This window comes from Capsicum annuum, chromosome 12, assembly GCF_002878395.1.
Source record: "Capsicum annuum cultivar UCD-10X-F1 chromosome 12, UCD10Xv1.1, whole genome shotgun sequence".
NCBI lineage: Eukaryota > Viridiplantae > Streptophyta > Magnoliopsida > Solanales > Solanaceae > Capsicum > Capsicum annuum.
Genome location: NC_061122.1, coordinates 179,419,796 through 179,435,197, shown reverse-complemented (window position 1 = coordinate 179,435,197; position 15,402 = coordinate 179,419,796).

Here is a 15,402-nt window from a genome sequence, read left to right as displayed (position 1 = left end):
ACTCAGACATTGGCTTTGGCTATGGTCGGAGGCATGTCCTGATCAGATATTGCTCTTATTTTTTATAGAAGTTTTATGGCACTACTATTGGTTAGTATGGGTTGTGTCAGCAGTGGTGCAAGACTTTGCATTGGTATTTGTATTAGGGATAATACTATATGAATTTATTTGATTTATGATTATTCTATTTTAATATAGCATGGATAAGGATTTGGCTATTATTTTGGTTTTTGTTATGTTTGTTTGTTGGCATTTGATGGTTAGACTTATTTGGGTTGGCCATGGTTATGGACCTATCTAAACGTATTTGAGCCAATATTTAACCTATATTATTATATAGTTGAAATTCATCCGACTTATGGTATAAGATTGGAGGTGGGATTGGGTATTGGGGGTGGTCTCTTGTCCTTATTAGTCTTGGGATGCCTAGTACGACAAGGCACTGGTTCAAGTCATTTCAAGTTGGTATCAGATATTTACGTTCATGGTCACTAAGGTTTCCACAAAGCCTCGTAAAGTGATTCTCTTTTATGGATGTGCAACGTGCAACTATTATAAGAGAAAGTCTATGAGATATTTATGAATGATTTACTTTCTTGTTGTCTTATTTTGAGATATAGAGTCAAAGGTCTTGGATTTCTCTAATTTTTTGTTTACTTATCTTTCAGATCATGCATCGATGATATAAGGATTACAGAAACTCCTCTATCCCAATTGAGGAAAATGATTATGGAACACACTCTACACATGGGATGCATACTCGGTCTAAAGTTCTAGTTCTTGATTATACTAAAGTTCCACCAATTTTCTCTAGTCTACCTTAGGTTAATATAAAAAATGTTGAGTTTTGTTAGTCGATTTATATGATTGCTCAGTTGGTAGCTTCTCAGGCTGAGCGTGGTGCATCTTTTACTCTATATTTTGAGTCCACAAGGGTTTGACAGTTCATGGGGTTAAATCCTTCAACTTTTATGGGTTTTAAGTTTGACAAAGATCCTCAATGTTTTTTGGATAGGATAGAAACAATTTTCAAGGTTATGCATGCCATGAATATGGAAGTGGTGGAATTTACTACCTCATATCTAAAGGATGTGACATACTAATAGTGTAAGGAGTGGGATTGGGCAAGGGGTGATAATGATGAGTCATCTCTTAGGAGAATTTATCTAATGTATTTCTGGCTCGTTTCTTTCCTCAAGAGTTGAAGAAAGCAAAAGCAAAAGAGTTTGTTAATCTAAAGCAAGGAACCATATCGATCAAGGAGTGTCCATTGAAATTCCACTAGTTTTATAGGTAAGGTGCATAGATGGTGTCTGATATGAGGGCACAAATAAGGAAGTTTGCATAAAGACTGTCTTATGAGTTTATACTTTAAAGTAAGTCTGCCTTGTTGACTATGGACATGAATATCTATAGGTTAGTTATTTATATATTTTAAGTAAAGAAAGAGAAAAGGAAGTAGTTTGAGTTTATTGAGAAGAGAGGAAAGAAGCTTACGCCTTCTAATCAGAGTGGGAGAGATGGTGGTAAGTTGCAAAAGAAAAAATAGGGGAGTTCTTGTTCTTTCTCCATAGCTAGTGCTCTTTATCTGAAGTACTTGGGTGATCATTGATTTAGCATGATGGTGCATCCCCAGCATATGGTGCCAAATCTCAGGCTAGAGGGGCTCAGTTAGTAAATAAAAACCTCCTTGTAGATTTTGTGGGCGCACCTTTGGTTTTGTGAGAAAGGAAAGAACATGTGTTTTTACTATGGTTAGATTGGTGACATGCAGTATAACTGTCATTCTAGAATGGCTTCAGTGGCTAACAAGGTTCTGGTTGCCTCTTCATCTACTCCGGCACCAAAGAGTGTTACTTCCATATCTATTTTTGCTTCTGGTACTGACAGTGGCTGGAATTTATTATATGCTATTGCATCTCACCAAGATTCTAAGGTATCTCCTGATATTATCATGGGTATGTTAAAACTTTTTTCCCGTGACTTGTATTATGTACTTTATTCAGGGTCCACTTTTTCTTATGTGACCCCATTTATGGTTGTGCATTTTTGTTTTTGTCCCAAATTTATTTGTGATCCTTTCTCTGTATATACCTTGGTTTGTGACTCTATGATTGCTAAAAGGTTCTATAGGGGTGTGGTATCTATTAGTGGTAGAGAAACTCTTATAGATTTCATAAATTTATATATAGTTGACTTTGATATCATACTAGGGATAGATTGGTTCCATTCGTGTTATACTTCCTTAGATTGGCGAACCCGTAAGTTCATGTTCAAATTCCCTAATGAACTGGTCATTGTAAGGGAAGGGGGTTATTTAGTTCCTAAGGGTAGGTTTTCCTCATATCTTTGAGCCTGAAAATTGCTTTCTAAAGGGTGTTTGTTTCAATTGGTTTTGGTTAAAGATTCTAACTCAAAAGGTCCTTCACTAGAATCAATTCCTATGGTTAATAAGTTTCCCAAGATTTTCTCTGATGATCTTCCTAGTGTACCTCCCGATAGGGAAATTGAATTTTTGATTGATATTATTCTAGACACTCATCCAATTTCGATCCCTCCGTATAAAATAGCTCCAACAGAGTTGAAAGAGCTTAAGGAGAAAATGAAGGATCTCTTCGATAATTTTTTTGTCTATCCTAGTGTGTCTCCTTGGGGTTCTCCTATGTTATTTATGCATAAGAAAGATGGTTCCCTTGGGATGTGCATTGACTATCGTCAGTTGAATAAGTTGACCATAAAGAATAATTATCCCCTTCCTTGGATCAATGATTTGTTTGATCAACTTTAAGGTGCGAATTGTTTTTCTAAGATTGACCTTAGGTCGGGTTATCATCAGCTTAAGATTAGGGAAGTAGATATCCCTAAGATTGCCTTCAAGACCCGGTATGGTTAATATAAGTTCCTAGTCATGTCTTTTGGGTTGAATAATGCTCTAACAACATTAATGGATTTGATGAATAATGTTTTCCATTAGTTTTAGGATTTATTTGTCATTGTCTTTATTGATGTAATCTTGGTCTATTCTAATAGTGAGGCGGATTATACCAATTACTTTTGTACGGTGTTGCAAACCTTGAAGGATCAGTATTTGTATGTTGAGTTCTCTAAGTATGTATTTTGGTTAAAGGCTGTGACTTTTCTTGGTCATGTTATCTCTAGTAAAAGGGTCGTAGTAGATCTGTAAAAGGTTGTAGTAGTTATAAAGTTGCCTAGACTTGCGATTCCAATCGATATTTAGAGCTTCTTGGGTCTAGCCAGTTACTTTAGGATATTTTGGAAATTTTTTTGACTACTATTTCCCTATTGACTAAGTTTATCTAGAAAAAGATTAAGTTCTTATGGTCGGATGTGTGTGAGGGTAGTTTTTAAAAGTTTAAGGATACGTTGACTTCAGCACTAGTTTTTACCTTACCTAAAAGTAATGATTGTTTCGTAGTGTTCTGTGATGCATCTCGTGTTGGGCTGGGTTTTTTGTTGATGTATCATGGTAGGGTTGAGGCTTATGCTTCTAGGAAGTTGAAAGTTCATGAGAAGAAGTACCCTATTCATGACTTTAAGTTGTTTGCGGTGGTATTTGCATTAAATATTTGGTATCACTCTCTCTACGGGTTTCATGTTGATGTCTTTTCTGATCATAAGAGCCTGCAATATATGTTTACTTAGATAGAGAGAAATCTCAGGCAAAGGAGGTGGCTTGAGTTGCTGAAGGACTATGATATGAGCCTTCATTACCATCTGGGTAAGGCAAACATTATTGCTGATACTCTTAGCAGGTTATCCATGTAGAGTTTGGATCATGTAGATGAGGATAAGAGGGAGTTTGTGAAGGACATTCACCGCTTATCTAGTCTTAGTATTCATCTCAAGGACTCTAAAAATGGTGGTCTGTATGTCCATCATGTATCACAATCATGTTTTCTTGTTGAGATAAAGAAAAATCATATGTTGGATCCTGATCTCATGAGGATTAAGAGTAATATAGGTCAGAAATAGGTTATTGACTTTGTGATTGGCGATGATGGCATTTGAGGTATCAAGGTAGGTTATGTCTTCCCAACATCAATGGGTTGAGGGAAAGGATTTTAGCCAAAGCTCATAAATCTCATCGTGCTATCCATCTTGGTTCTACGAAGATGTATCATAATCTCAGGGAATTCTATTAGTGAAACAATATGAAATGAGATGTGGCTAGCTATGTGGCTAAGTGTATGGTGTGTTAACAAGTCAATGTTGATCACATAAACCAGGTGGTTTGTACCAAGAAATTGAGTTGCCTAAATGGAAGTGGGAAGGGATTAATATGTATTTCATTACCAATCTTCGTCCATCTTGAAATCGATGTGATTCGATTTAGGTCATTGTGGGTAGGACAACCAAGTCTCCTCACTTTTTGCCAATAAAGGCTAGTTATTGTAACGCCCCAAATCTGATACCCAGAATGCTACATGGTGCTCATGACCCCGAAGGATTACAAGCTAACCCATGAATGATATTTGTATCTATTTACTCCATAAAATACTTTATACTGGAGAAACATGAACTGCAAGGCCATAAGGTGTAATACTGAAGATGATCTGAGCGATATAGCATCTGTGAGGGGTAATAGAGTACCCAAAACAAAACAAAACATACTAAAGTCTAAAACATGATAGCCTACAAAGCCTCTAACTGACTGAACTATCTAGTAAGGAGTTGATGGGACATATCCCCAATTAACTCCAACTAATAAATTGATTAATGAGATAATAGGGAAATAATCATACCCTCGAAAGATGAGGACTCACTTCTAACTATGTCTATGGATATCTCGAATCTATTATTGCTTTGGAGCTCGTGTCTCTGAACCTATGGTATAAGACACCATAGGGCAAATGCGTCAGTACTTTGAATGTACTGGAATGCATGTGAGGTAGGATGAATGCATGGGGTTCATATGCATGAACAATAATAATAACTAACTAACTATCATGAGCATGAGAATAAATGCATGATACATAACAACTGACATTAATACTGTGATAACATGATTACTGAATCTGAATATAACTGATAACATGAGTGACTATATTTGACAGTTCTAAATCTGATGAAACTATCTGAGTTCCGTACTGTATCTAAGTTGACTATACCTAACATTTCTAAAATATGAAGAATTATCTGAGTTCTATTACTGAGACTGATTGACTGTATCTGACAGCACTGATTTTGTAACATGAAATTGTGGGAAGTAGTTATCTAACTGGCATGCCCCTGATACTCTCCATTATGGCTGAGTTGGGGTCCAATCTATAACTCTAATTGGAAGGATGTCAATACCACGCCACTGGTAAGGACAAGCTGTGGGCGACCCTTATTTTATAATGTTGCCAAATGTGAATGGTGGGGCCCTGTGCTTATCCACCTCATCAACCCTCATTGAACAGTGTTGATGTCTCGACCTATGCTGGCTACATAGTTCTGTAACTCAAGGATGACTTTTAAGAATCACACCCTCATCTAATAGTGTCTGTTCCTATCCTTGGGATCACTCAATGCTAATTCCTACTCCCATTTGAATAGACTCTGAAAATGATTTACTGAACTAAACATGGGCTGAGTTACTGAATTTTGTTAACTGACAGAATACTACTGATATCTGACAACTGACTGAGTTCATGAGATTATGGAGATATCCTAAGTCATAAGACTATCTGAAGTCTAAGGATTCATAGCTTGAATGAGAGTATCGTGAAAACATGACATGGCTCTAGGCACACAGCCAATGTTTTGGGTACGAGTACCCCTAGGACTGGATGGAAGAACACTGACCAAGCATAACTTACTTGAACATATAACAAATATCATAATCCATAATACATTTATAGAAGCATTTCGTCAAAACATGTGATAGGCATAACTCGTACATACATAGGGATGTCATGGTATCATTCTAGTTAAGCACTTTTCCTTTATCTAGGCATTTAATCAAACATATTGAAGGCATGATATATGTAAACATCATTGTACAATAATTAAAAATCATGGTTCAATTCTAATTTCATCATTCAAGGGTTTAGTCATTGGTTTGCATGAGTCTATATCTGTAATACTTTAACCCACATAGAATTTATCACCCAACATGGAGTATAATTCAATTTTTTATTTATCCACACAAACAAGAGCAGCCCAATCATGAAATTCATAAGAAATTCCATAAACTTGAATTTTGAAAAAGGATTCTTGGGCTTCATGGATTAAAGGAGTCCATGAATGAAACCTATGCAAACCTTAGTTCATGATTTCGTGAAGATTGACGGTGAAACTTTCTTGAAATTGGATCTTCTATGAAAATCCTAGCTTGTTCTTGAGAGAAACTTAAGAGAAACTAGTATATTTTGGGTGAAAAGCGGTTGAATCACATGTTAAAGGGATTAATTAGGGGTGGCAAGTTGCCCCTTTAAACCCTGGACGCATCATTTGATTTTAGTAAAATTTTCCCAAACTGAACCCCTAGCGCGATGGGTGCTATCGCACTGTGTCACTAGATTTTGACAATTGGAAAACCGAAGGATGGCGCGACGCAGAGCCATCGCATTGCCAGTTCCTTTGTGACCTTGAAATTTGGTGAGACGCAGAGGAAATCATGCTAAGACACTGGAAAAGGACAATTCTAAGTTGGACCCTGGTGCGATGCGCCATAATTGCTACCCCTACTGGAATTTTCCAAATTTTATTACCTCTTGTGGCGCGGTGCGCCACTGACTAATATGGCTTTATTTTATGATGGGAACTTGTAATAGTCATAACTTCTGACCCGGTTATTAGATTTGGGCGAATCTTATATTGATGGAAAGCTTATTGAATTTCCCACATGAAAAAAAGTGAAAATCTTGGAAATTCCTCATAAAATAATCATCATTCAATTAAGAAGTTAATACTAGACATTCTTGAGATGAAATTTTCTAGGAGAAAGTACGGGGTATTACAATGTCTCCCCCTTGAGAACATTCATCCTCGAATGAGGCTGACTGAGAGGGGAGAAAATACGGATGATGTTCATACTGAACATGAATAACTAAAACATGATCTCATGACTGACATGACTAACAAGCTGAACATATAATACTAAACATGCATATGTGATGCATGTGTAACTAATTAATGAATGTATGACTGAGTGTTCTAAAGAACTAAGTTTCTCACAATGATAATGCATGCCTAATGCATAATTACATAACCAAACATATACATGAGTGTATGACTGAATATGCAATGGTGCTTGGTACCAATTTTATAATGGGAACATGAGCATGAACCTGCATACCAATTTTGTGATAAACACAGAACATGAAACCAATTAAGCTTAAGGAGAACTATTACCTTGAGCTTGATCTGAGTTGGAGAAGAAGAGATGAGGATACCTGGCATGCATGTCTTCCTCTGCTTCCAAAGTGGCTCCCTCGATGGGGTGATTTCGCCAAAGAGCCTTAACTAGAGGGACTTCTTTGTTCCTTAATCTATGAGTCTGATAGTCTAAGATTTTGACTGGAATCTGTACATAAGAGAGAGTGTTTTGAACATCAATGCTCTAAATAGGGAACATCAATGCTCTAAATAGGGACTACAACTGATGGGTCACCTATGAAATTTTTGAGAAAAGAGACATGAAGGACTGGATTAACTAAGGCTAGATCTAAAGGCAATTCATGCTCATAGGCTACCCTGCCAAAGCGACTGAGAATATTGAAAGGACCAATATATCGGGGACTGAGTATTCCCTTCTTGCCGAATCTCTTCACTCCCTTCATGGGAGAGATCTTTAGATAGACATGATCATCAGTCTCAAACTCAAGATCTTCTCTACGAACATCTGTATAAGACTGTTGTTGGCTCTGAGAAGCCCGGAGTCATTCTCTAATCAATTGGACTTTTTCTAAGGCATCGAATACTAAGTCAGGACCTATGACTAAGGCCTTACTAACTTCGAACCAACCAATTAGAGATCTACATCTCCTACCATAGAGAGCTTCGAATGGAGCCATTTGAATACTAGAATGATAGTTGTTGTTGTATGCAAACTCAATCTAAGGTAAGTGGTCATCCTAACTTCCCTTGAAATCGATTGCACACGCCCTTAGCATATCTTCTAATGTCTGAATGGTCCTTTTTGTTGACCAACTGTCTGAGGATGAAAGGTTGTACTAAGATGAACTTGGGTACTAAGACCCTTTTGGAATGCTTTCTAGAAATAAGAGGTGAACTGCGTACCTCTGTCTGAGATAATAAACAATGGAACACCGTGTAATCTGACAAATTTCTTGATGTAAAGTTTGGCATAATCCTCAACTGAATAAGAGTGATGAACTAGAAGAAAATGAGTTGATTTGCTCATTCTATCTATAATGAACCAGGCTGAATTATGTTGATGACGAGTTCGAGGTAAACCCGTCACGAAGTCCGTGTTCACTTCTTCCCACTTCCAAGTAGGAATAATGAACTCCTGCATAGGACCACTAGGCTTCTAATTCTCTATCTTAACCTGCTGATCTGTAGAGCACTTAGCCAAAAACTCTGCAATATTTCTCTTCATCCCGCTCCACTAATAGATTTCCAACAATTCACGATACATCTTTGTGGCCCCTAGAATAATAGAGTAGCGCGCACCATGCATTTCTGCAAGAATTTGCTGCCTTAAGTCATTTAAACGTGGAACACAGTGATGACCCTAACAATGCAAAACACCATCTCCCCCTAGGTAGAAAACCTCTACTTTATGATCCTAAACAGACTCTTTCAACATGACAAGGCTGGGATCTCTATCTTGCTTTTCTTTCACCTCGGAAACTAGATATAATTCTGAACTACTCTAAACCCATATATCACCCTCACCTGTATCGACTAAGTGTACGACTAGTCAGGCAAGCGAATGGACTTCCTAAGTTAACTTCTTCTTATTGTCCTCAACAAGAGAAACACTACCCATGGATAGTCTACTAAGAGCATCAGCCACTACATTGGACTTGCCCGGATGATAAAGAACACTTATTTCATAATCTTTTAAGAGCTCTAACCACCTTCTCTGATGAATATTGAGATTTTTCTGAGAAAAGACATACTGAAGACTTTTATGATCTGTAAACACATCTATGTGAACACTGTATAGGTAATTCCTCCAAATCATCAAGGCAAAGACTATGGAAACTAACTCAAGATTATGAGTAGGATAATTCCTCTCATGGGTCTTAAGCTGCCTGAAGGAGTAGGCTATGACCCTACCATGCTGCATCAAGAGATAACTCAAACCTACCCTTGATGCATTACAATACACTACAAAACCATCTGGACCATCTGGAAGAGCTAATACTGGAGCTGAGGTGAGTCGAGTTTTCAACTCTTGAAAACTCTTCTCGCAAGGATCTGACCACTGAAACTTGACTTTCTTCTGAGTCAGTCTGGACATAGGGGATGCAATATAAGAAAATCCTTCAATAAACCATCTGTAATAGCCAGCCAAACCCAAGAAAATCCTAATATCTGCTGGAAAGATAGGGTGAGGCTAGTTTCTTACTACTTCAGTCTTTTGAGGATCTACTCTAATGACATCACCAGAAATGAAATGACCAAGGATTGCTACTGACCTTAGCCAAAATTCACACTTACTAAATTTGGCAAACAACTAATGATTTCTAAGAGTCTAAAATACTATTCTGAGATGGTCTGCATGATCACGCTCACTGTGGAAAAAGACCAGGATATCATCTTTGAAGACTATGATGAACATGTCCAAGTCCTGCTTAAACACAAAGTTCATCAAGTCCATGAAAGCAGGTGGGGCATTGGTAAGACCAAATGATATGAATAAGAATTCAAAGTGACCATACTAAGTGTGGAAAGTTGTTTTTGAAATATCACATTCTCTGACTTTGAGCTGATGATAGCTGGATCTGAGGTCTATCTTAGAAAATAACTGGCACCTTGCAGTTGGTCAAACAAGTCATCAATTCTGGGAAGAGGATACTTGTTCTTCATCGTGACCTTATTGAGTTTATGGTAGTCTACACACATCCTAAGAGAACCGTCTTTCTTGCGCAAAAATAATACTGGAGTGCCCCATGGCGAAACGCTGGGCCTGATAAATCCCTTATCCAAGAGATCCTTCACTTTTTATTTAAGTTCTCTAAATTCTGCTGGTGCCATTCTGTATGGCAGAATAGATATAGGCTGAGTATCTGGAAGAAGATAAATGCTGAATTCTATTTCCCTTTTGGGATGAATTCCTAGAACATTTTCAAGAAAGACATCGGAATATTCACCAACAACTGGAATTGATTCAAGGCTGGGAGTTTCGAAACTAGTGTCCTTAACTCAAATAAGAAGATAGACACATCCTTTAGATATCATTTTCTGTGACTAAAGATAGGAAACAAGATGAAATATAAATGTTGAAGTACTACCCTTCCACTCAAGGGTGGGTTCATTCAAAAAATGAAATTGGACTATTCTATTTCTGCAGTCGACTATAGAATAGTAGGAATAAAGCCAATCCTTGATGAGAATGATATAAAAATAAGTCATCTCTAATTCAACTAAGTCTACTCAAGTGAATTTCTAAAATATCATAATCGGAAAGTTCCTGTATACCTGCCGGTCTAAGATAGTTTTACCCACTAGGGTAGTGACTAAAAAAAGCTCTGATAAGATTTTGGGACTAATTCTGAAATCTTCTGCTATATAGGGAGTAACAAAAGACAAAAAAGATCCTGGATCTAGCAAAGAGTAAACATGCACATGAAAGATTTGTAATGTACCAGTAACTATATCAGGAGAATTTTCCTGATCCTATCGAGACTGAAGACCATAGAGATGATTTATACGTTGACCACTAGTAGCACTAATGGTTCAACCCTTCTGATTTAGGTGATCCGACTGAGGTGAGAAATGGAGAAAACTTTAATAACCTAAATAAGGGAAGTCTCTAACTCTGTGACCAGGCTTACCATAACTAAAAAAGATATTGCTACCAGCTCTGCATGCACCCTTGTGGTTCTTACCATAAGTCTAACAAAGGGAATTAATTTAGGCATTCCTAACACTTCCCTAAGACCTAGAGCCTGGCACTCTATCTCTGTTACCCTTCCTGAACTTAGGAACTAGAGAACTGGCTATAGAAGGAGCTGGAACTAAAGACTTAGGATGAAACTGAGAATTTTTTCCTCCTTCTGACTTAGGCTGAGCAAAGTTGAAACTATCTATCTTCGCTCCCTTATTCTGCTTCTCCCTCTGCTTAATATTCTGCTCCTCTATCCGCTGAGCCTGAGTCATAATCTTGGCTAAAGTTATGTCACTATTTAGCATGGTGAATCTACACTTATTTACGATGCTATCATTCACCCCTGAAATAAAATTACTCATCTTAGCTCTGTTTTCTGCAACCACATGATGGGGGAGTCATACCCCTGTACGTGTGTGTTTTCCAAATTTTAACCAAGGATATTTTGGCCATTTATCTTACCTAAAACCCTAAGTACTTGACCTATGTAAGTATTTGTATCCTCTCAAGTCTATACTTGCAAGACTTAAACATTCCAAGTACCCAAAAAAGCTCTTAGAACGAGATTGGAGGCTAGGGTTTGGAGGTGTTCATCTTTTGGCAAGAGGAAGAGTCAATATTTTCCATGTTTCCTCTTGTTCAAGGCATGTTGAGTGAAGTGTGGCATGTTCAAGGCATGCTATACTCTAATGAACTTGCATAGTATATTGAACTGAAGTGTGGTATAAGAATACTATTGAAATATGAATATTGTCTGATGGTCTTGAGGAAAAAAATAAATTAGGTGATAAATTGAATGAAGAAATCAGACTAATGAGATGGTTGAGCAATCAATGCTCCCATAAGGACCTTGTGGTCATTAATAATGTTGAATTGGTTAAAGTCCATTGAATGTATAAGATGCATGAGTAAAGGGTAAGAGTCCTAATATCAGTTATGATGGCTTGTGGTTGGAGTCCCTTGCATTATGAAATAGATTGGTGTTCAAGTCCCTTGCCCAATAAAATTTCATATAGTTAGAGTCCCATGCCTAATGAGATCTCATAAGTTCAAGGTACTTCACTTTATAAAAAGGCTTATGGTTAGAGTCCATGTGTGACATGAGGTTAGAGACCCTTGTCTAATGAATAGGCATGGGGTTGGAGTCCCGTGCCTAGATGAATGTGTATGGGTAAAGTCCCTTGTTGAATGATTAACGTATGTGAGTGAAGTCCCTTGTTTGGATGATTTTGAATATGGTTAAAGTCCTTGGCTAATAAATGTGTTTGCACAGGTGAAGTCCCTTATCTAATGATAATATGATTGTGGTCGAAGTATAGCATGTTGAGAATGATGAATCTATGATTGTAAAAGGTGGTAGTCCTCCACTTTATGTCTAATGAATGATTTCTTGTGAATGATGATGAACCTTGATATGATATCTTGATTAGCATGTGATATCTCTATATGTTTGGATAAGTGTGTGAATAAGATGGAATGTAATATACTGTCTTGTTGTTGAATGATGATGTTATTTTATCACTTATCCTTGAGTTACATGCTATCGTTCCAACCGCTAACCATGTTTTAACACTACATACCTACACGATGTAGGGCCCAGAGTATCTTCTTCTTTACTTGCACAGTGATTAGTAGATCGAGATAGTTCATGCATGACTTGAAGCAGTGAGCTTACTTACTTTGGAAGGCGTCATCTCCTAGTCGCTATCATTAAACTTAGTCTCTTTAACACGTGGTTTGGCTATAGTCGGAGGCTTTTCTCGACATATACACTTATTGACTTTGGTATTGTGTAGAGGTGTTGTGAACAACTGTGAACTTAGGCATATTTTATTATAATGAATCTAATATTGACTTATGGTATTAAATCCACTATTTTGATATATGAGTATAAGTTCCTTTGACTTCTATGGTATGATGAGACGTTTAGGTTGTGTTATCAAGGTGGCCTCCAGTTCATGTGAGCCTGAGGTTCCCATACGACATGGTATGAAGTTTGGGTCATGTCAAGTTGGTATCAAAGACTAGGTTCAAGGTCAGTTGGGTGTTTATAATACCGTGTCAAATAAAGTCTCATTTATGGGCGTGAAGCATGCCACACTTATAATAGAGAGGCTATGAGACATTTTAGGAATTCTTCCCTTTCTTGTGATTCAATCTCAAGCTATTAAGAATAAGGTCTTGGATTTACTCTGATTCCATTTTCTATCTTTCAGATTAAGCCTTTAAGAAGATCTGAGACTCTGGCAGACACTACTGAGGGTATTATGGAAGAAGCACGTCCAACTTCTTGAGTTTAGACTTGGGCTATGGCTATGGCATCTGGCCATCCTCTTAGGGTTCCACCAACCAACCCTGCTCATGAGAGTGGGATTCCTCTTCGGTCTCCTCACTGGGATGCTACTAATGTGGAATTTTGTCACTCTATGAATCTTTTGACTCAAGCGGAGTGTGGTGCTCCAGCCACCGTTTCTTCTGAGGCCACAGGAGTTGATCAATTTATGAGGTTGAACCCTCCTATGTTCTTTGGTACGAAGGTTGATGAAGATTCTCAAGGCTTCATTGATAAGATGGAGAAGATCTTCTAGATCATACATGCTTCAAAAACTGAGGGTATAGAGCTTTTTTCCTACACATTGAAAGATATCACATATTAGGGGTACAAAAAGTTGGGGTTGTCTAGGGGTATTGATGCTAGCCCAGCTGCTTGGGTGGATTTCTCTGAGGCTTTCCTTGACCTCTTCTTACCTCAAGAGTTAAGGGAGGAAAAGGCGGAAGAGTTCATGAACTTAAAGGAGAAAATCTACATTTAAGTGTATGCGTTGAAATTCGATCAATTATCAAGGTATGCACCTGAGATGGTTTCTAGCATGAGGGCTAAAATGCATAATTTTGTCTCAGGGTTATTGTCATGACCCGAGCTGAGACCCTAGCCATGACAGATATCCCAAACCATAAAGGCTTTAGCACCCCTTTCTATCTAGTACACCTGAACACCCATCATAAACAATAAGGAAAAAAAGCAAAAATTAAACAAATAGAATCATGGTCATGTCTTGAGTTCAATTTATCAATACAAAAGGAAATCCATAAACATCTAGACAACATTTACTTCAGTCTGTGTTATCTCTAATATAGTTGGATTTTAAAACTTGTTATAAACTGGGACATGGCCCCCAATCGGACCTAAAACTAAATAAATAACAATGTTCAAAAGAAACAGGCCTTCCGGAATAAAGAATGCTCACCAACTGCACACTTTTGTCTGATAAAATCTACAGCTTAGAGGGACCTCAGGACTGAGCCTCAGACGCTAAAATATAGAGGTTCAATACAATTGTACTATTAAGAAGAGCAATCTAAGAAAATAATGTATTTATATATACAAAATAGATGAGAACAAGTCACAAAACATCATTCATGATACAGTTTAAAATACATGGGCAATCTCTAATAATCTTAAAACATTCTTGTCAATACAGTCCTATTCTTTTTATTACTTCTGAGTTAGGTGGCATACCCTACAATTCTACGACCCCATGGGATATATGGAGTCCACCCCTAACTCTGCGGCCAAGCACCCAACCCAAGTTTGTCGTAAGAGTTAGAGTTTCTAATTCTCATACCCCACAGGGAACTGAGCCAGCATATAATCCCTCTTGGGGACATAATGACCCATATCAATAAAACATGGTTTTGTGAAATGAGTTACCTGAACATATGTCTTCTTTGAGTAACCCCTAACATCTCTTAATCCCATTTTTACCCTTTTCCGAACATGCATACTTAAGAACCCAAATTTTGAAAATCTGAATGAAAATTTGATTTCTATTTTATTTCTGAGTCTGTTATGGCGTTATCTTTTTTTCTATCATCATATGAAGACTTGCAAGTCAAATTTATAAGCCATAAAAGTACCATGTTATAATCTCTTCATTAAAAACCTAAATTTTGGACCACCATATCATTCAAACAGTTCAAGAAAATTCATACATCAAAACATATGTCATGTTATGCAAACAATCTTCCTTTTCGACCTTTCACCAAACATGTAGTGGTCATGTATTTTTGACAAACCATGCAATTATTTCATTATATATATTCAACATTTGTCAATATGTAAAATCTCTCTCTCTTCAATTCATAATCAAAACCAAGTCTTATGCAATGTTAAAGATGTTTATAATATACTTCTCAACATAGATTTGGACAATTCATAACATATGAACACAAAGGGATGCATACCAAGAGAGGAATTATGATTATTGATGATATAATTTTAATTTTCAAACATCAAAACACATGTATACATATATCAATATATATGTAAACAATGAATGAGTTTTAACGGATAATGGCTCAAGACCTAAACA